The 22,113-nt window shown below is 44.9% G+C and overlaps 1 protein-coding gene across 1 annotated transcript in view; it reads right to left on the reverse strand.

The window, feature by feature from the left end:
* LOC126234245 (uncharacterized) overlaps positions 1–12,840 on the reverse strand; it is a 167,384-nt gene extending 154,544 nt beyond the window's left edge. Inside the window, exon 1 of the mRNA XM_049942938.1 lies at positions 12,742–12,840. The gene's annotated coding sequence lies outside the window, so the exon portion shown is untranslated. The remainder of the gene's footprint in view (positions 1–12,741) is intronic.
* Between the last annotated feature and the right edge of the window lie 9,273 nt (positions 12,841–22,113).

Below are 22,113 nucleotides of genomic sequence, written 5' to 3' on the forward strand. Positions count from 1 at the left end.
GTTTTGTAGTAGATGTTGATGGTATACCTGGATTCACCCATGATTTACGACGCTTACGATTCTCAAAATATATCCATTTTTCATCACCTGTCACTATTCAGTGGGCCGGCCGCGGTTGTCTTGCGGTTCTAAGCGCTGAGTCCGGAACCGCGGGACTGCTACGGTCGCAGGTTCGAATCCTGCCTCGGGCATGGATGTGTGTGATGTCCTTAGGTTAGTTAGGTTTAAGTAGTTCTAAGTTCTAGGGGACTGATGACCACAGATGTTAAGTCCCATAGTTCTCAGAGCCATTTGAACCACTATTCGAATTGAAGCGTTTTCCAGCGAGAGCGTGTGTCAGTGATGCAGATAGATGACAATCGGACGGAGCCAAGTATGGAGAATAAGCCGCATGCTCTAGTATTTCCCAACTGAATGCCTCGATCATTTCCCTGACCCGTTTTGCTGTGTGTGTTGATGGGGCGTTATCATGGAGCAAAATAACTTTGTGTTGCCTTTTTCCATATTCGGGTCGTTTTTCACGTAATGCTCGATTTAAATCGGTCATTTGCCTTGGTAGCGATCAGTGTTAACGGTTTCACCAAGTTTTAGCAGCTCATTATAGATGACACGCTTCTGATCCCACCAGACACAGAGCATTGTTTTCTTTCCAAAGCGATTTGGTTTTGTAGTAGATGTTGATGGTATACCTGGATTCACCCATGATTTACGACGCTTACGATTCTCAAAATATATCCATTTTTCATCACCTGTCACTATTCAGTGGGCCGGCCGCGGTTGTCTTGCGGTTCTAAGCGCTGAGTCCGGAACCGCGGGACTGCTACGGTCGCAGGTTCGAATCCTGCCTCGGGCATGGATGTGTGTGATGTCCTTAGGTTAGTTAGGTTTAAGTAGTTCTAAGTTCTAGGGGACTGATGACCACAGATGTTAAGTCCCATAGTTCTCAGAGCCATTTGAACCACTATTCGGTGGAGAAAAAGACTTTCTTTTGTATCTGGCGAGCAGCATTTCGCAAATGGTCTTTATTTTCCTGCTGTCTTTCATTCAGTTATTGCGGAACGCGTTTTCCCAATTTCTGCACCTCTCCCATAGCTTTCAACCGAAGAGAAATGCTTCCTGCGTCACATTCAATTGTTCCGCGAGTTCCTGATGAGTTTCAGTATCATCTTCATCCAGTAAGGCCTGCAATTCGACGTCTTAGAACTTTTCCGGTGGTTTACCAAGCTCGTCGTTTCTCGCGTCAAAATCATCACTTTTCAATTTTTTGAACCACTAGAAACACTGTGTTTTCCCATGGGCATGTTCGCCGAAAGCTTCGACAAGCTTTCGATGCGATTCTGCATCACTTTTCTTCAAATGATATACAGAAAACCAATGCTGTCCCCAAATCGTAGTTCTTAGGCACAAAAGTCAACATGTCTAAGGGTTTGAAACAGTTAATGTATGGAACTTGGGTTACTGTGTGTTGACATTGATCGTCAGCCGTTACAGGAAACAGATGGCGCTACAGGCGCGGTCTCGTGGGCACTACACTGACTACTAGCACCATCTACACGGAAATTCCGGTTTCATACTTCTACACCTAGTAGTACAGTACTTGGTGCAGGGAGTGGCAACTGACCCTTAACATAGACAAATGTAATGTATTGCGAATACATAGAAAGAAGGATCCTTTATTGTATGATTATATGATAGCGGAACAAACACTGGTAGCAGTTACTTCTGTAAAATATCTGGGAGTATGCGTGCGGAACGATTTGAAGTGGAATGATCATATAAAATTAATTGTTGGTAAAGCGGGTACCAGGTTGAGATTCATTGGGAGAGTGCTTAGAAAATGTAGTCCATCAACAAAGGAGGTGGCTTACAAAACACTCGTTCGACCTATACTTGAGTATTGCTCATCAGTGTGGGATCCGTACCAGATCGGGTTGACGGAGGAGATAGAGAAGATCCAAAGAAGAGCGGCGCGTTTCGTCACAGGGTTATTTGGTAACCGTGATAGCGTTACGGAGATGTTTAATAAACTCAAGTGGCAGACTCTGCAAGAGAGGCGCTCTGCATCGCGGTGTAGCTTGCTCGCCAGGTTTCGAGAGGGTGCGTTTCTGGATGAGGTATCGAATATATTGCTTCCCCCTACTTATACCTCCCGAGGAGATCACGAATGTAAAATTAGAGAGATTAGAGCGCGCACGGAGGCTTTCAGACAGTCGTTCTTCCCGCGAACCATACGCGACTGGAACAGGAAAGGGAGGTAATGACAGTGGCACGTAAAGTGCCCTCCGCCACACACCGTTGGGTGGCTTGCGGAGTATAAATGTAGATGTAAATGTAGAACTGCCTGAAGACGTAATTTAAACTGTTGATAAACATAAACAGTCTCTTCAATCACAAAAATTTACTAAACATATACGATAACTTATCAAAAGGTCACAAGAAAGACACTAATTTCCTCGTTCGGCAAGAAAGAATCAGCACGTTTACCGATTCTACCACTGCAGCAATTCTTTCTTGTTACTGGCAAATGGTTCAAATGGCTCTGAGCACTATGGGACTCAACATCTTAGGTCATAAGTCCCCTAGAACTTAGAACTACTTAAACCTAACTAACCTAAGGACATCACACACACCCATGCCCGAGGCAGGATTCGAACCTGCGACCGTAGCAGTCCCGCGGTTCCGGACTGCAGCGCCAGAACCGCTAGATTTCTTGTTACTAAGACGCCCAGGTTAGAGGATTTTCTGGGAATATTACATGCTTTAAAATAGTTCACCAAACCCCTTAACATAATAAAATTTGGATTTCGTAGTTTCTGCGAAGACTTTTAAAAATATTGCAGTTTAACTTTTGTTTATTGAAACAAGCGATTGGACACAGGAGCGAATTTATTGTATCAAGAAACTGAAGGTTACCGATTTCTGTGCATGTACTTGTATATGTGTCAAATTCGTTCTGACGATAAATAGCCATAGCAATTACTCACATATTAGATATCGACACTTTTTCTGTATGTAAATTATTGATGCAAATGTTAGAGATAACAGTTGAATATTATTTTTAGTGCTCGACTTCCGTGCAACTGAAAGGAAATACTTTTTTCTGTACTCGATTTCCTTCTTGATATTTAGCAGTATCGTCGGCAGTTCCACCTTCACATGAATATCGACCTATCGCAAACGTCCATACTCTGATATTTACGAGAATTTTTAGATAGACACAAAACCACAAAAAATATATACAAAAAAGTAATCTCACTGCGTAGATGGAGATACTAAAACCCGCCTGGGTAGCCGAGAGCGCTAACGCGTTGCTTCCTGGACTCGGGTAGGCGCGCCGGCCCCGGATCGAATCCGCCCGGCGGATTAACGACGAGGGCCGATGTGCCGGCCAGTCTGGATGTGGTTTTAGGCGGTTTTCCACATCCCGCTAGGTGAATACCGGGCTGGTGGCTGGTCCCCATGTTCCGCCTCAGTTACACGGCTCGCAGCCATCTGAACACTTTCGCACTATTCCACGGATTACACTCGACGCAGACAGTTGGGGGTACACTAATTCCGTCCTGGGGGGTACGGGGTGGCGGCAGGGAGGGCATCCGGCCACCCCTTAAACATTAACATGCCAAATCCCATTAACGATGGCTGACGCTGCGTAACTGCAGGACAAGGCTCAAGCGATAGATGGCTAGATAGAATGGAGATACTAAAAGGCCACCTTCTGTGCTGAGTTAGTATTTACATAAATGCAGCAGAGGATGGACTAATGCAAAAACCTCAAGCAAAAGACCCATAGCGTGCGTCGCCACTGAAGGTGGGTCTGCGTAATGCACGAACAAAACGAATATGGAGTTTATTTTTGTTAAGATCTAAGAATTAACGGTGTAGCAGATGGATAGCAGCACATATCAGGAACATTTAATCACCCAAGAAAGGCTTTTGTGTTTCTGTTCGATATAGTAAGATTTTCTTTCTCACTCCATTGTCCATTCAGGAATATGAGCATGCATTGCCTTTTCAGCAGCAGAGTCACTGCATCCCAATTGTACTGTCGCAGACGCAACAGAATGGAAGGTTCGAGAGAATTCACTTTCCAATATTAGACAGACTGATCCATACTAACTGCTGAATCTGCACTGCGATACTTTGTTGCGCATGTCGCATAGTATCTGACGACCTCTGCTATATTGAGAGTCGGCTCACTCACAAAATACGAGGGGCCTTCAATAAATAATGCGACACATTTTTTTTTCTGAAAGCAGGTTGGTTTGATTCAGGATTTCAATACACAATAATATTCCACACTCTATGGGCTACAAAACCCTATTTTCATCATAATCTCTGTTCAATGCGACGACCTTATGCCACCTTACTGCGAGGGCCTGTTTGCACGCATGGTACCACTCTAATGGTCTATGTCGAAGACAACGTCTTGCTGCATCAATAGCCTATCCATCATCCGAAAAAAAGACTGTCATGATCAGCCTCATAACGCGCAAGCAATTGCGCACAGATCGCCCTTCGCTGCTCTGTTATGATCTCCTGTTATACGGCGAGGAATACAGCAGGCACACACTTTTGAGTATCCCAACTGGTGGACGAGTGTGTCAGCACAACCAATGGCGACGTCCAATTGTGTAGCGAGTTGTTTGATTGCGATCCGCCGATCACCTCGAATGAGACTGTCCGCACGTTCCAACATTGCAGGAGTCACGGCTGTGTTCGGCCGGTGGGCTCGCGGAAGAACGGCCGGGTTTGAGTGACGTTGTTGCGGTGATGACAGGCGCCTCGCCCAACGTCTCACCGTGCTTTTGTTCACTGCCAGGACTCCGTAGACGTTCTGTAAGTGCCTATGAATGTCTGCGATGCTCTGGATTTCTGCCAAGAGAAACTCAGCGACAGCTCTGCTTGGGACACACCTTCGTTACAGACGCCACTTTGAACGCTACCTACAGCGCCGCCAGTTATTGGAACTTCATGAAACAATAGGGACTGAAGCGGGAATGTTCCACGATGTCCCACAACAAATTCCGTATTTTCTCAACCGAAACTGATTGAGAAAAAGGATGTTGCATTACTAATTGAACGCCTCTCGTATTTGTATGTGCAACGAGGAAGCTAATTCTTAATGCAGACTTACTCTGTGCAATCTCACTTCAATGGATGCTGCCTCGAGTAATACAAATATAATCAACAGGACATCACTTTAGTCTTTCTTTATCCCAGATGTGAACGTAGACTCAACGCGAGCGAGATGGCGCAGTGGTTAAGGCACTGGACTCTCATTCGAGGTGGGTGGGTTTCAAATATACTTCAAGCCACCCACATCTAAGTTTTATTTTCTTCTAAATCCTTAAGGTAAATTCCCAGATGGAAAGTGATGCAGTCAATATCCTTCCTCATCCTCTGGCAACCCCAACTTGCGTTCCGTCTCTAATGCCCACATCGTGAACGGGCTTTAAAACACTAATACCGGAGTTATAGCCCCGAGTGGCCGTCAGATCACGCAATAGTTCTTTTAATAGTATAAAATTCCTAGCAATAGTAATGGTAGGATACTTGTATCACTGACACGACTCACATTTTATCTCAAATTTCAGAGTGAAAAATCTATATTTCCGTAGACCTGAACTATTATGAATCATTAGTAGATTGCATATGCAATGTGTCACGGGTTCTAAGGAAGTAGAGATTTGTTTCTTTTCTTAACACCTGTCCAGCAAAACGATGCAGTGTTTTCAAGTGAACCTGGTACATTTGAAAGGACAGGAGGGCAAAAATAATTAGTATGTGATTTGGCGCCCACTAATGCCACCAGTCAACCAGATATTTCGAAACAGAGCCAAATATGAATTGTTGTGATTCTTGAGTTTCTCCTGGCGTATTTGATAATCAAAATATCCACGGGTGTACTGCCGGTCTACAGTGTCCAACGGGCACTGTAGACCGGCAGTTCACCCGTGGATTTTTTGACTATCAAATATGAATTTGTTACAAAAGAACTTTAGGTATATGTGTAAGGTTTGTCCATAAAAATAAAGATTGACGGCTATTCACGTTTATGTTGGGTTGGTGCATAAGTTCGAAGCGTTCTTGTTTTGCATGTTAGTATCCCGGTTGCTATGGGTTTATTTATCGATTCTTTATTTGTGGTTCCCTGTTGCTATTTGAGTTTACACTTTATCATTTTTGGAGTCCGTCCCCGGCAGCTGAGTGGTCAGCGCGACAGACTGTCAATCCTAAGGGCCCGGGTTCGATTCCCGGCTGGGTCGGAGATTTTCTCCGCTCAGGGACTGGGTGCTGTGTTGTCCTAATCATCATCATATCATCCCCATCGACGCGCAAGTCGCCGAAGTGGCGTCAAATCGAAAGACTTGCACCAGGCGAGCGGTCTACCCGACGGGAGGCCCTCGTCACACGACATTTCATTTCATGATTTTCGGAATGGGAATTTCACTCTGCAGCGGAGTGTGCGCTGCAGAGTGAAATTCTCATTCTGGAAACATCGCCCAGGCTGTGGCTAAGCCATGTCTCCGCAATATACATTCTTTCAGGAGTGCTAGTTCCTCAAGGTTCGCAGGAGAGCTTCTGTAAAGTTTGGAAGGTAGGAGACGAGGTCCTGGCAGAAGTAAAGGCTGTGAGGAGAGGGCGTGAGTCGTGCTTGGGTAGCTCAGATGGTAGAGCACTTGCCAGCGGAAGGCAAAGGTCCCGAGTTCGAGGCCGGCCGAAGTGGCCGTGCGGTTAAAGGCGCTGCAGTCTGGAACCGCAAGACCGCTACGGTCGCAGGTTCGAATCCTGCCTCGGGCATGGATGTTTGTGATGTCCTTAGGTTAGTTAGGTTTAACTAGTTCTAAGTTCTAGGGGACTAATGACCTCAGCAGTTGAGTCCCATAGTGCTCAGAGCCATTTTTGAACCGAGTTCGAGTCTCGGTCCGGCACACAGTTTTATTCTGCCAAGAAAGTTTCTTTATCATTTTGTCATTTGGAGATAATGAGTGGAGCTGTGGACGCTAGAATATGGAAAGCCAAGTGGAGAATCGGAACATTTCTGACATATTCTTGCGTTTAATGCCATTGGAAAGAAAATTGTTTTTCCGTTGTAAGGATGATGGTTTAGACATTAGTGAGTCTCCACGTTCAGGAACACCTTCGGTGATAGGGGAAGACCGTTTGAGCACGTTAATCCACAATTATCCACGTCAGTGGACTCGAGAATGGCAGATGTGATCAACTGTGATCATTCTGCCATCTTGCGACATTTGTATGCAATAGAGGACATTCAAAAATCGTGTGTGTGTGTGTACCGCGTGCACTAAGCCAAAATCACAAAAATCAGTGGGTCGCCATATGTGCATCCCTACTCACTCGTCATCGGCTGGCTTGCGAACAACACCGACCATTCCTACCCTGTATCATTACTTGCGACGAGAAATGGTGTCTTTATGCCAACATTGGGAAAAGACAGGAATGGTTGAGCCCAAACAAAGCAGCAACTCCGCGTACAAAGACCTGCACACATCCACAAAAGATAATGTTGCGCAGATGGTAGAACAGCCACGGTGTGCTGTACTAGGAACTGCTTCCCCGAGGTGTAACCATCGCCGCTGACATTTATTGTCAACAGTCGAGACGTCTTTCAGATGCAGTCCAAGAACAAAAAAATGGTTCAAATGGCTCTGAGCACTATGGGACTTAACTTCTGAGGTCATCAGTCCCATAGAACTTAGAACTACTTAAACCTAACCAACCTAAGGACATCACACACACCCATGCCCGAGGCAGGATTCGAACCTGCGACCGTAGCGGTGGCGCGGTTCCAGACCGTAGCGCCTAGAACCGCTCGGCCACCCCGGCCGGCAGTCCAAGAACACTATCAGGAAGACTGTGTGAAGCGATGCTACTCCATGGTAACGGCAACTCGCATTCTGTTAAACTGACAAAACAAGCTATAAGAGAGTTGGGTATGCAGTCAGTCCGCATCCACCTTTTTCACCTGACAGTGCGTCCTCGCATTTTCACATTTTCCGTTCCTTGATGAAAATGCGCTCCGAACATGGCCCAACGAGTTCTTCCCCTGAAAACCAGCTGATTTCTACAACCGCGGAATCGAAAAGTTACCGCAGCGTTGGCATAGTGTTACAAATAGTGAAGGAGAATATGTTATTGATGACTTAAGTCTCTGTTACCTATATGTGCTGTGTTTATTAAACTTATGGGAAAAAAGCTACGAACTTAGGCACCAACTAAATAGTTTCATTAATATTATGGTCACCATCATTTCTTGACAGGAGGATCACAGTTCGCAGTAACTGACGGAAAGTCATCGAGTAAAACGGCAGAGATATCTGGCATCCCCCAAGGATGTGTTACAGGTGCCCTGCTGTTCCTAATCTAAAGTATATAAACGATTTAGGAGACAATTTAAACAGCCCTCTTAGTTTACAGATAATGCTCTTATTTATCGTCTAGTAACGTCATCAGAAGATCAATACCAACTGAAAACTGATTCAGACAATTATGTGAGCGGTGCAAAAAGTGGTAATTGACTCTAAATAATGAAGTGTGAGCTCATCAACAGCAGCACTAAAAAGAACCCGTTAAATTTAGGTTACACCTAAAGCCTGTACGTTGAACTACACACATCAAAAAAAGTTTTGCATACCCCAGTTCCCAGAACTCCTGAAGGTAGATGTTGACTGTTGATACTGTATCACGGACACAGTCCATTTGACTGTTCAGAGATGTCACAAAACCCGCCCAAAGAGGTAAACAACCATGCATGAGCAGCGCCTATTAGACGGAGGGGGTCCGACGGCCGATCAGTTCGTCACTCCACCAGGAAGGAGATACACGGCTTGTGTTGTCTGTAGTTCAACAATGCCTACACGGTCAATACCGCAGTTCGATCACGTCCGCATTGTTTCTTTGTGCTAGGAAGGGCTCTTAACAAGGGAAGTGTCTAGGTGTCTCGAAGTGAACCAAAGCGACGTTGTTCGGACATGGAGGAGATACAGAGAGACAGAAACTGTCGATGACACGCCTCGCTCAGGCCGCCCAATGGCTACTGCGGCAGTGGATGACCGCTACCTACGGATTATGGCTCGGAGCAACCCTGACAGCAATGCCACCATGTTGAATAATGATTTTCGTGCAAGCACAGCACGTCGTGTTTCGACTCAAACTGGGCGCCATAGCTGCATTATGTGCAACTTCACTCCCGACGTACATCTTTGCAACCGTGGCACCATGCAGCGCGGTAAGATGGGCCCAACTACACGCCGAAGGGACCGCTCAGTATTGGCGTCACGTTATCTTCACCGATGAGTGTCGCATATGCCTTCAACCAGACAATCGTCTGAGACGTGTTTGGAGGCAACCCGGTCAGGCTGAACGCCTTAGACACACTGTCAAGCGAGTGCAGCAAGGTGGAGGTTCCCTGCTGTTTTGGGGTGGCATTATGTGGGGTCGACGTACGCCGCTGATGGTCATGGAGGGCGCCGTAATGGCTGTACGACACGTGAATGCATTCCTCTGACCGATAGTGCAACCACATCGGCAGCATATTGGCGAGGCATTCGTTTTAATGGACGACAATTAGCTCCCCCATCGTGCACATCTTGTGAATCACTTCCTTCAGGATAACGACAACACTCGACTAGAGTGGCCAGCATGTTCTCCAGACATCAACCCTATCGAATATGCCTGGGATAGGTAGAAAAGGGCTGTTTAAGGACGACGTGACTCACCAACCACTCTGAGGGATCTACGCCGAATCGCCGTTGAGGAGTGGGAGAATCTGGACCAACAGTGTCTTCATGAACCTGTGGATAGCATGCCACGACGAATACAGGCATGCATCAATGCAAGAGGACGTGCTACTGGATAGTAGAGGTACCGGTGTGTACATCAATCTGGACCACCACCTCTGAAGGTCTCGCTGTATGGTGCTACAACATGCAATGTGTGGTTTTCATGAGCAATAAAAAGGACGGAAATGATGTTTCTGTTGATCTCTATTCCGTTTGTCTGTACAGGTTCCGGAACTCTCGGAACCGAGGTGATGCAAAACCCAGGGATTACAACTACGAACGACTGAAATTCAAACAATCACATTGATAATTTTGTAGGAAGGACAACCCAAAACTGCATTTTGTTAACAGAACATTAGAAGATGCGACAGGTCTACTAAAGGGTCTGCCTACATTACGCTTGTCCGTCCTCTGTTTGGTCTGCAGTTCATTGAAACGAAGGCTTTTTTCGTTTCGGTGAGGTATTCTCACGAAATTTCAGTCACCAGCTTTCTCCTCCCAATGCAAAAACACTTTGTTGGTGCCAACCTACATACGGAGAAACGGTCATAGTGATAAAATAAGAGAAATCAGAATTCGCACAAGAAAGGTTTAAATGCTCGTTTATCCCGCGCGCTGTTCGAGAGTGGAATGGTAGAGAAATAGTCTGAAGGCGGTTCGATGAACCAGTAGTGATGTAGACATAGATGAACAAAAGATGTTGGCTGTGTATATTGTGGCGAATGTTTCTTGGATGGTGGTGCCCTCAGCAGAAATGATATTAGAAATAAGGATGCTTTATTTTAATTAGACCTAACAATGAAATAAAGCAACATGAACCACCTCATAAGACCAGCTCAAGATGTCTAAGTTTCCGTTTCCCCTTCTCGTCGTTAATGCAAATGTTCTAGATAGGGAGAGACAACAGTTGTCGACTAGTTTTCTCTATGGCGCAGGAACATGAACAGTCTGGAAGGCAGATACGAAAGACTCAATATGTTTGAAAAAACTATGATGACGTGTTAGGTCTAAACAAAGATGAGGGAGAATAAAAATAGCAGACGAGTGAAGACTGGAGGCCAGCAGATAAAGAATATATTGAGGAGCAAGCGAACTCAAGAGGCTGATCAAGTGTTAAGAACGATTGGGAGCGCTGAGCTGGGTACTGCATAAAAGGCGCCAATTCGCCAGGCGAGCACGAGAAAGATTTTTGTACGTTTCAGGAGAATGTAAACAAACGCTTTAAATGACAGAGATGGAGGATGTGATATTGTATCATCCCCGACTGCGCCCTAAATTAGTCCTTCCAGTAAAGTGATTCTATAGCGATTGCGTTGAGTGCTGCGGTATTTTCTTGAAAAAAGAATATTCCGTAAAAGTAAAATTTTTCCAAATCCGAAAAACTGTTCCCAGATACAACATCGTCATGTATGTAGGATAAGTATTGTATTCAAATTTAATACTGTTGCTGTCGAGAAAATCTTGTCAGTACTGTAATTAATAGCCTACGTGATACGTTATTATTTTACTGCATACCAATAACCAATTAGTGAAAGCAAATTAAGAAGATGTATTATTAAAAAAATCGACAAGTTAAAACATTTTGAAACAGAAATTATGGACAACTAACACAAATTTCCATTTTCGAGACGAGGAACATTGTAAATCAAAATGTCACGTTTTCCATCTTAAAAAGACCTTATGGTTCAAGGTAGAAAATAATGCACGGTTGATGAAGTATAGCTTAACTGTCTACACATTACGTAACTAGCTTTTAAAATGTTCAGAACTTTTATTACTATAAAACTCTAACTGAGAAATTAACAATAGCCTCAAAATAGCTATAAAATATTATACAGCACTTCCATATATATAGAACTCAAAAAATTTAGAAACCGCGTGTCTCACAACAACAAAAGTAGCAGAAAATGCTAGAAACTGCTTATGACGGCCTCTAGCACCCGTTCCTTCATAAGATTCTGAAATCAGTCACTACATTGTAAATCCGCCCAGGAAACATTATGACTGTATTCCTAGGTACACTACTATCCATGTACGACAGTCTTCTCTACTTGTGAAGGAAAATAGGGACCCAACAAACATGTCACATTACAGTCAGTTCAATATACGGCACAGTATCAGATTAATTAGCGTGTCTCCTCTTGTAAATAATAAAAGATGGTCATCTTTATGTCTACCATCGCAAGTCACTAAAACCTTTATAGTGTTTGCAAGAGGTTTCGACAAAATGCCATCACCTGACAGAGTTCAGAATTCTAAAATATTGTATGCCACATGTCCATAATTTAAAATAAGTAATGTACAGGTTTAATGCTGTGAAAGGAAGCTGTCTTGGACTATGGCTCGACATCATCTAGCCCAGAATACAACTACTCCCACTTTAAAATTCTAAAGTCTCCATATGATGGCACTTTGTCGAAATTGGTTGCGGCAAAATGAAGATTTTAGCAGCTTGTGGTGTCTTTCATAAAAAGATGTGGAGTACTGCCTAGAAAGAATAGTAAAAGATTGGTATTGAATTAAAAGAGAAAAGGAAACTGGAACAAGATCCAACAAGTAGAAAATAGGCGACCCTGACAGGACATTTATTCTACGTATGTTGTCACGATTATTGAGGCAGTACCTGGTCTTCTGGGCTGATGACTGCTAAATGATAAAATATATGTTAAATTATAAAGCTAACTCTTCGGAAATGGAAATGTTGGCACTCACACACGCCCGCACACACACATACACACACATTCACTCACACACACACACACACACACTTTTATGAAGACAAAACGGCTAGCGATGGAAACCAGCAAAAAACAGAGAAGCCGATTCTGCACGTGACGCATGCCGTTGCACTGTGCGACACGTGTTGCGCACGTGTTGACAGCGCTCGGGCCGGAAGCCGGTCTGGCGACCTGACACGACCGGACGCGGCGCGCATTACCTGCTCGCCCGCAGCGTGCTTCCCGCGCCGGCACGTGTGTGCGGACAGCCGGCGGTCGCGGCTGTGGGCCTCGACTGGGAGCAGCGGGCGCGCGCAGATCCGCAGATATACGCGACCTTCCGGCGGGCGCTTCGCGGAACACGCCTGACACGCCATTGGCCGGCGCCCCGCGGTGACGCCACACGGCGCGCCGGTACACAGGGGTTCACAGGCGCCGCCTTGTGCTCTCCAAGGCAAACACTGCGATCCGGATGCACTCACGGGTAAAGCACGTAACACAGACATTTTTCATCTGAGACTTTCCACTGTGAGAAGAAAATTTTACCATTTATTAACTGCCGTAATTACATTCCGTTATCGCTACGACAAATCACACCTGCTCCGTCGTCCAGCGGCTTGTAATCGAATGCAGAGAGACTTACCGACAATCTGAAAATTTTGGCCATGTCACTACTATAAACATTGCTCTACGTGCCTACACGAGCGTAGTTGGTGCATTGGCAATATACTGTCTAAGACGGAAAAAAAAGAGGATACAGACGACGCACCACGAAATAATTACCGGAAATTATTAGACGTGACGCACATGTACAGACAAACAGATGATTACAGTTTCAGAAAAACTGGAAGATTTAATCAAGAAAAAGAGCACCACGATTGAGCAAGTCAGTAACACCTTGGTCCACCTCTGACGCTTATGCAAGCAGTTATTCGGTTCGCCATTTATTGCCAGAGTTGTTGGATGTCCTCTTGAGGGATATCGGAGGAGGAGGAGATTAGTGTTTAACGTCCCGTCGACAACGAGGTCATTAGAGACGGAGCGCAAGCTCGGGTGAGGGAAGGATGGGGAAGGAAATCGGCCGTGCCCTTTCAAAGGAACCATCCCGGCATTTGCCTGAAGCGATTTAGGGAAATCACGGAAAACCCAAATCAGGATGGCCGGAGACGGGATTGAACCGTCGTCCTCCCGAATGCGTTGAGGGATATCGTGCCAAATTCTGTCCACTTGGAAACTTAGCTGGCCGCGGTGGCCGAGCGGTTCTAGGCGCTCCAGTCCGGATCCGCGTGACTGCTACGGTCGCAGGTTCGAATCCTGCCTCGGGCGTGGATGTGTGTAATGTCCTTAGGTTAGTTAGGTTTAAGTAGTTCTAAGTTCTAGGGGACTGATGACCTCTGATTTTAAGTCCCATAGTCCTCAGAGCCATTTGAACCATTTGAACCATTTGAACTTGGAATGTTAGATGTGAAGCCTAGTTTACAAGACGACACTAAGTCGCAGGCAAGTGCGCTACCGGCCACTGCACATGCGCGCCCGCGTTTGGGCAACTCGTTAGTGAAACTAAACATTTTCGGCGTGTTCCATATTTTTGGCGACACTAGTTGCATGAGTTTTGAGGTTACCTGTGTTCGCAGAGTGTAGCCAAACTGAAATTTAAAGTGGAGAACGGAGAATAATGTTCGCTTTTTGGATATCTATGCCTTGAATAGGTGTTTGTGGGATTTCAGTGATAGATGGTTTGACAGTATCTGAGCTGCAGATCAACATTTAGTGAGTTAGGAGCACATATACAACTGAATTAAGAAAAACACAAGCAAGTGTAATTCTAGCTGTGGCAATACTCTCGTCTACAAGACTAAAATCCCATCGTTCGAGTTGGCCAACTCTTTGTTAAGGGATATTGTTGACAGGAAGAAAGGCTATACAAATTCAAGAAGCTGTAGTCTTTATACAATATTCATCTGTTTAAAACGTCGCTGCAGTGCTCCCCATTCACATATCATTACAATTTTGAAGTACTGTCACTGTACATATCAATCTTTAAGAGAGTTGTTTGGAGACCATTCTCTTCCTAATATCGACCTGCTTCGAATAATTACTGCTGTTAATGTTAATAATTATTGGTGTTAATGAAAAAGCGTAATCACCAACTAAAACCGCATCTTATAGCACGCCGAGTGTTCTCGATTGCAATGCATACAATGTGATATGTAATTTCAGTTCTGGCGACAGTGCTTCATGCATTAAAATATCTTTATTCCTTATTGCATGATTAATTCTATGTAGAAGAAACGTTAACAGTTCTGGCGACATTCTAAGATAATTAAAAGAACTTCTTGGATCTTCCGTTATAAATTATTTCAGTAAGGATGCAGAGCAACCGAGCTGCCGTCTTTTCTTCATCCAGTCACGAATCGAAACACGTTTCTTATTTTTTTCTTATGCAGCGATTACACGCAACAAGCTTTAACTCTATCACAACTCGTGTGACCTGCACCTGCCAAAAACTTTCATTTCAGACACGACTTAAGGATCCACAAAATGACAGAACTGAAGTGTATGTATACTGGTGTCGCCGTGTCTACAGTCATACATGAAACGACTTGCGTGCAACTCATTCCACGCAACGAGTGGCGCAACCCACTGTCGTCGTGTAAAGTAGGCTTAAGGATGTCCCAAAGAGGTGCTGCTATGAAAGAAAACTGCGCTGATGACCATCACTCCTGGTTATTAGGCCATATGGTGGGTGGCAGTCAGGTTGGTATCACGTCGCCACCTGCGGCGTCTCCAGACACGTCTCTGCTGGTCATCGGGGCTCAGTTGGAAGCGGGACTCGTCACTGAAGACAATCCTACTCCAGTCAATGAGACTGGACGCCGCACTCGTGTCTGGAGACGCTCTGGCCAGCGATGGGACACCCACATGGCTGTCACTCACCATACGGCGAAACAACCAGGAATGATGGTCTGGGGTATCATTTCTTTTCATAGCAGGACCTCTTTGGTCGTTCCTCGCGGCACCATTGCTGCACAGTGGTGCGTCGACGATATTCTATGCCCATCATGGCAGGCCATCAAATGGTTCAAATGGCTCTGAGCACTATGGGACTTAACATCCATGGTCATCAGTCCCCTAGAACTTAGAACTACTTAAACCTAACTAACCTAAGGACATCACACAACACCCAGCCATCACGAGGCAGAGAAAAGGCAGGCCATCCTGGGTTTACACTTCATGCAAGATAATGCCTGTCCTCATCTACCAAGAGTTCCTACTGCTTGTCTCCGTGTTTGCCAAACCCTATCTTTGACAGTAACGTCGCTGGATCTTTCCCCAACTGAGAACGTTTGAAACATTATGGGTAGAACCCTCCGACCATCAATCAGTTCATAAGAGCCAGATGTGGACCAAAGCGTTACTGATATGCTCAATTTGTGAGGCTCTTTTTATTCAATAAATCCAGTTTTTCTGACACTGTAATCATTTATTCGTTAGTACTTGTACATCATATCTATCGATTTCCTTCCTGTACGGGTAATTCCTTCGTGGCTCGTGATTTCTCTTTTTTTTTTCTTCGAGTGTACGGTGTGTGGTTTGTAGTTGGAATTATTTTAGTTTGACGACGTGTGGGAGGAAGTATAGATTCTCTTACCCCAGCGGAGTTTCGAGTCCTCCCTCGGGCATGGGTGTGTGTGTGTTTGTCCTTAGGACAATTTAGGTTAAGTAGTGTGTAAGCTTAGGGACTGATGACCTTAGCAGTTACGTCCCATAAGATATCACACACATTTGAACATTTTTTTTTTTTTTTGTATAGATTCTCCGGTAATTCATCTGCCGATGATCCTTCCACACGCGCCAGAAGTAAAAGTTTGCAGAAAACCGCGGGCTTTCGAAAAAAGCGGCGCCGATCAAAAAGTGGACTCCATGCAGCTGGTCGCCGCCTACGAAAGTTATTATTTTTGCGCATTATACATGATGTTAAGAGACAATGGAAGTGCTGTTCTTTTTGCATGAATGTGGGTTTACTTAGCCGATGGTCTGGACTCATACTGAGTGGTTGAGAGTTTGTCTGGAGCGTTCAAATTTAGTATTGAGAATTTGCATCTCCCAGCTGAGTACATAAGTATGCAATGACTATCGTTATTACTTATATAGTCGCTGTAGAATCCCGAAGCGTAGGGACGTTTTGCTACGGACTGTAGTGAATGATATGATAACAGTCATTAAGAAATGAGCAATAAAAATAACCTTGAGGTTGTAACAGATTAGGTTAATGCATAAGTTCGTTGTATTTATATTTTGCATATTGGTATTCCGGTTGCTATGGCTTTATTTATCGATCGTCATTCTTTTTATTTTTTGTTTACTCTTGCTGTTTGAGTTTAGATATTGTCTTTTTGTCATTTGGAGATAGTGGTGCTGTGGACGCTTAGAAATGGAGTGTCAGGAGGAGAAATCGGAACATCCGACATATTTTTCTGTTTGAGTTCAGTACAGGGCTGACAGCATCGCAGGGATCCAGGAACATTTCAGCCTTGTGTGGGAAGAATGCAGGCGGACAGAGCATAGCAAGAGATTGGTTTTCTCGTTTTAGGGATGAATCGTTTTGACATTTGTGACTCTCCACGTTCAAGAAGACCTTCGGCGTTTTATGAAGATCGCTCAAACTCGTTTGAACTGTGATCATTCCACCATCGTGTGATATTTTTATGCAGTGGGGAACTTTCAAGAGTCGGGTGTTGGGGTACGCATGCTCTAAGTCAACATCACACAAAACAGCGGGAGGCCGTATGTGCATATCCGCTTGCTCGTCATCAATTGGCCCGTGAACGCAACACCGGCCATTTCTATCGTGTGTCGCTACTGGCGACGAGAAGTGTTGTCTTTATGTTAACATAAGAAAAGTAAAGGAATGGTTGAACCCAAACAAAGCAGCAGTTCCCCGTACAAAGACCTACGCGCTTTCACGAAAGATAATTTTATGCATCTGCTAGAACACTGGCGATGTGCTGTACTACGAATTGCTTCCCCGGGGTGTAGCCGTCACCGCTGACATTTGTTTTCAACAACTGAGACGTCTTGCAGACGGAATCCAAGAACACTACTGCGTGAGGTGGCGTTACTCCATGATAACGGCCACTCTCATTCTGCTAGACTGAAAAAACACGCTCCAAAGGAGTTGCGTTATTCACCTGACAAAGCGTCCTCAGATTTTCACATTTTTGTCTCTCTATCGACCAACATTCAAGGAATTTCCTTTCCGGACGAAAATGAGCTCCGAACATATCCCGACGAGTTCTTCGCCTCAAAGCCACGTCATTTCTGCAGTCGCGAAATCGAAAAGCTACCCCAGTGTTGGCAGACTATTGTAAATAGTGAAAGAGAATATATTATCAATGACTAAAGTCTCTGTTATGTGTATCTTCTGTGTTTAATAAACTTATGTAAAGAAGTACGAACTTATGCACCAACCTAATAAGTCGTAAACAGGTTCTGAAATGACACGTTAGTGAGGAATGGTTTTCAGCAAAGGTAGTCTTTTTCTTTTTTTTTTTTTTAAAAAAAAAACCTGTTTAGCACTTGCATCGTTTCATGGTTTGTGAACGCATCTAAGTGTTGTATGAAGTAGTTTGCGAAGCTCTTTAGAAAGGAAGCTTACGCCTGAAACGATGAAGTATTGTTTTTGTTGAAATAAAAAAGTACTGGAAGAAGTCCCAGGTCATAGCAATCTATAAAAGGGTAGAAAATCGGATGGACATAATTACCGGCCAATTTCACTGACATAGATTTGTTGTAGAATCATGGAACACATTTTGCGTTCAGACATAATGACCTTTCTAGGCTCTGAGAAGCTCATCTGCAAAAACCAGCACGGTTTTAGGAAACAGCGGTCATGCGAGACACAGCTGGCCCTCTTTGTGCATGATTTACAACAGGTTCTAGATACCGGCTCCCAGGTCGACACCATATTTCGCGACTTTTGAAAAGCGTTCGACTCATTTCCGCACTGTCGCTTGCTCCAAAAAGTGCGCGCTTACGGTCTGTCCGATGGCATATGGGGTTGGAGAGAAAGTTTTCTAACAGACAGTGAGCAGTATGTCGTCCTCAACGGGGTGACTTCAACAGAAACAAGCGTAACTTCAGGTGTGCCCCAGGGCAGCGTAATAGGTCCTCTGCTTTTTACGATTTACATAAAAGATCTGGTTGATGGTATTGACAGCGGCATTAGACTGTCTGCCGATGATGCTGTTATCTACAGGAAAGTAGTATCACACGAAAGTTGTGAACAAATCAATGAAGATTTGCAGAAAATAAATGCGTGGTGTAATTACGGGCAGTTATCTCTCAATATCAGTAAGTGTAACCTACTGCGTATGACAATGCGAAAATCCCTATTAATGTATGCGTACAAAATAAATGCCCAGTCTTTGGAAGCGCTAACATCCGTCAACTATCTGGGTGTGACTATTCCAAATGATCTCAAATGGAATGATCAGATTACACAAGTAACGGGTAAGGGAACTCTAGATTGCGGTTTATCGGTAGAATCCTGAAGCGATGCGGTCCCTCAACAAAGGAAATAGTTTACAATACGTTAGTTCGTCCAGTCTTAGAGTATTGTTCGTCTGTGTGGGATCCTTACCAGTTGGGTCTGATTCAGTAGATTGAGAAGGTCCAAAGACGAGCGGCAAAGATTGGTGACTGGTACATTTAGCCATCGTGAGAGCGTTACAAACCCCATAGAAAGTTTGAAGTGGGACACACTTGCAGATAGACGGCGCGCTATACGGAAGGGGCTGCTCACTAAATTCCATAATCCGATCTTCACTGAGGATGTAAAGCATATTTTATCACCACCAGCTTTCAAATCGCGCAATGTTCACCATATGAAGATAAGGGAAATCAGAGCTCGTACTGAAGCGTTCAGACAGTCGTTTTTCCCTCACGCGATCCGCGAGTGGAACAAAGGGGGGAAATATGACTTTGGCGCGAAGTGTGCCCGCCGCCACACACCGCTTGGTGGCTAGGGGAGTATACAGGGTGTTACAAAAAGGTACGGCCAAACTTTCAGGAAACATTCCTCACACACAAATAAAGAAAAGATGTCATGTGGACATGTGTCCGGAAACGCTTAATTTCCATGTTAGAGCTCATTTTAGTTTCGTCAGTATGTACTGTACTTCGTCGATTGACCGCCAGTTGGCCCAATTGAAGGAAGGTAATGTTGACTTCGGTGCTTGTGTTGACATGCGACTCATTGCTCTACAGTACTAGCATCAAGCACATCAGTACGTAGCATCAACAGGTTAGTGTTCATCACGAACGTGGTTTTGCAGTCAGTGCAATGTTTACAAATGCGGAGTTGGCAGATGCCCATTTGATGTACGGATTAGCACGGGACAATAGCCGTGGCGCGGTAGGTTTGTATCGAGACAGATTTCCAGAACGAAGATGTCCCGACAGGAAGACGTTCGAAGCAATTGATCGACGTCTCAGGGAGCACGGAACATTCCAGCCTATGACTTGCGACTGGGGAAGACCTAGAACGACGAGGACACCTGCAATGGACGAGCCAATTCTTCGTGCAGTTGACGATAACCCTAATGTCAGCGTCAGAGAAGTTGCTGCTGTACAAGGTAACGTTGACCACGTCACTATATGGAGAGTGCTAGGAGAACCAGTTGTTTCCGTACCGTGTACAGCGTTTGCAGGCACTATCAGCAGCTGAGTGGCCTCCACGGGTACACTTCTGCGAATGGTTCATCCAACAATGTGTCAATCCTCATTTCAGTGCAAATGTTCTCTTTACGGATGAGGCTTCATTCCAACGTGATCAACATGTGTGGGCTGACGAGAATCCGCACGCAATTGTGCTATCACGTCATCAACACAGATTTTCTGTGAACGTTTGGGCAGGCATTGCTGGTGATGTCTTGATTGGGCCCCATGTTCTTCCACCTACGCTCAATGGAGCACGTTATCATGATTTCATACGGGATACTCTACCTGTGCTGCTAGAACATGTGCCTTTACAAGTACGACGCAACATGTGGTTCATGCACGATAGAGCTCCTGCACGTTTCAGTCGAAGTGTTCGTACGCTTCTCAACAACAGATTCGGTGACCGATGGATTGGTAGAGGCGGACCAATACCATGGACTCCACGCTCTCCTGACCTCAACCTTCTCGACTGTCATTTATGGAGGCATTTGAAAGCTCTTGTCTACGCAACCCCGGTACCAAATGTGGAGACTCTTCGTGCTCGTATTGTGGACCGCTGTGATGCAATACGCCATTCTCCAGGGCTGCATCAGCGCATCAGGGATTTCATGCGATGGAGGATCGATGCATGTATCCTCGCTAACGGAGAACATTTTGAACATTTCCTGTAACAAAGTGTTTGAAGTCACGCTGGTACGTTCTGTTGCTGTGTGTTTCCATTCCATGATTAATGTGATTTGAAGAGAAGTAATAAAATGAGCTTTAACATAGAAAGTAAGCGTTTCTGGACACATGTCAACATAACATATTTTCTTTCTTTGTGTGTGGAATGTTTCCTGAAAGTTTGGCCGTACCTTTTTGTAACACCCTGTATATGTAGATGTTCAGCTAATTTTGCTACGTATGGGCCTCAGCAGCAGGCGCATGGTTCACGCACACATGCTGACTGCTGTTCACCGGCAGTGAAGGCTGGAGTTTGCACGCCAATACCACAACTGGACGTCCACTAACTGCCGAGAGGTGGGATTTGAAGAGGAACCACGTTTTATGCTCAGTAGGACAGATGGCCATTGGAGCGCACGGTGTGAAACGTCTGAAAGCAAACACCCTGCAACAATTGAGGTAGCATTATGGTGTGGTGAATTTTTTTGTGGCATTCCCTGGGTGATATCTGTACCTACAGATTGGAAAATTGCGCAGGTCGCACCAGTGTTTAAGAAGGGTAGTAGGAGTATTCCATCGAACTACAGACCTGTATCATTGACGTCGGTTTGCAGTAGGGTTTTGGAGCATACACCGCATTCAGACATTATGAATCACCTCGAAGGGAACGATCTATTGATACGTAATCAGCATGGTTTCAGACAACATCGTTCTTGTGCAACGCACGTAGCTCTTTATTCGCACGAAGTAATGGCCGCTATCGACAGGGGATCTCAAGTTGATTCCGTATTTCTAGATTTCCGGAAAGCTTTTGACACCGTTCCTCACAAGCCACTTCTAATCAAGCTGTGGGCCTATGGGGTATCGTCTCAGTTGTGCGACTGGATTCGTGATTTCCTGTCAGGAAGGTCGCAGTTCGTAGTAATAGACGGCAATTCATCGAGTAAAACTGAAGTGATATCAGGTGTTCCCCAGGGAAGCGTCCTTGGACCTCTGCTGTTCCTGATCTATATAAATGACCTGGGGGACAATCTGAGCAGCCCTCTTAGGTTGTTCGCAGATGATGCTGTAATTTACCGTCTAGTAAGGTCATCCGGAGACCAGTATCAGTTGCAAAGCGCTTTAGAAAAGATTGCTGTATGGTGTGGCAGGTGGCAGTTGACGCTAAATAACGAAAAGTGTGAGGTGATCCACATGAGTTCCAAAAG

The sequence above is a fragment of the Schistocerca nitens genome, chromosome 2 (genome assembly GCF_023898315.1).
Source record: "Schistocerca nitens isolate TAMUIC-IGC-003100 chromosome 2, iqSchNite1.1, whole genome shotgun sequence".
Lineage (NCBI taxonomy): Eukaryota > Metazoa > Arthropoda > Insecta > Orthoptera > Acrididae > Schistocerca > Schistocerca nitens.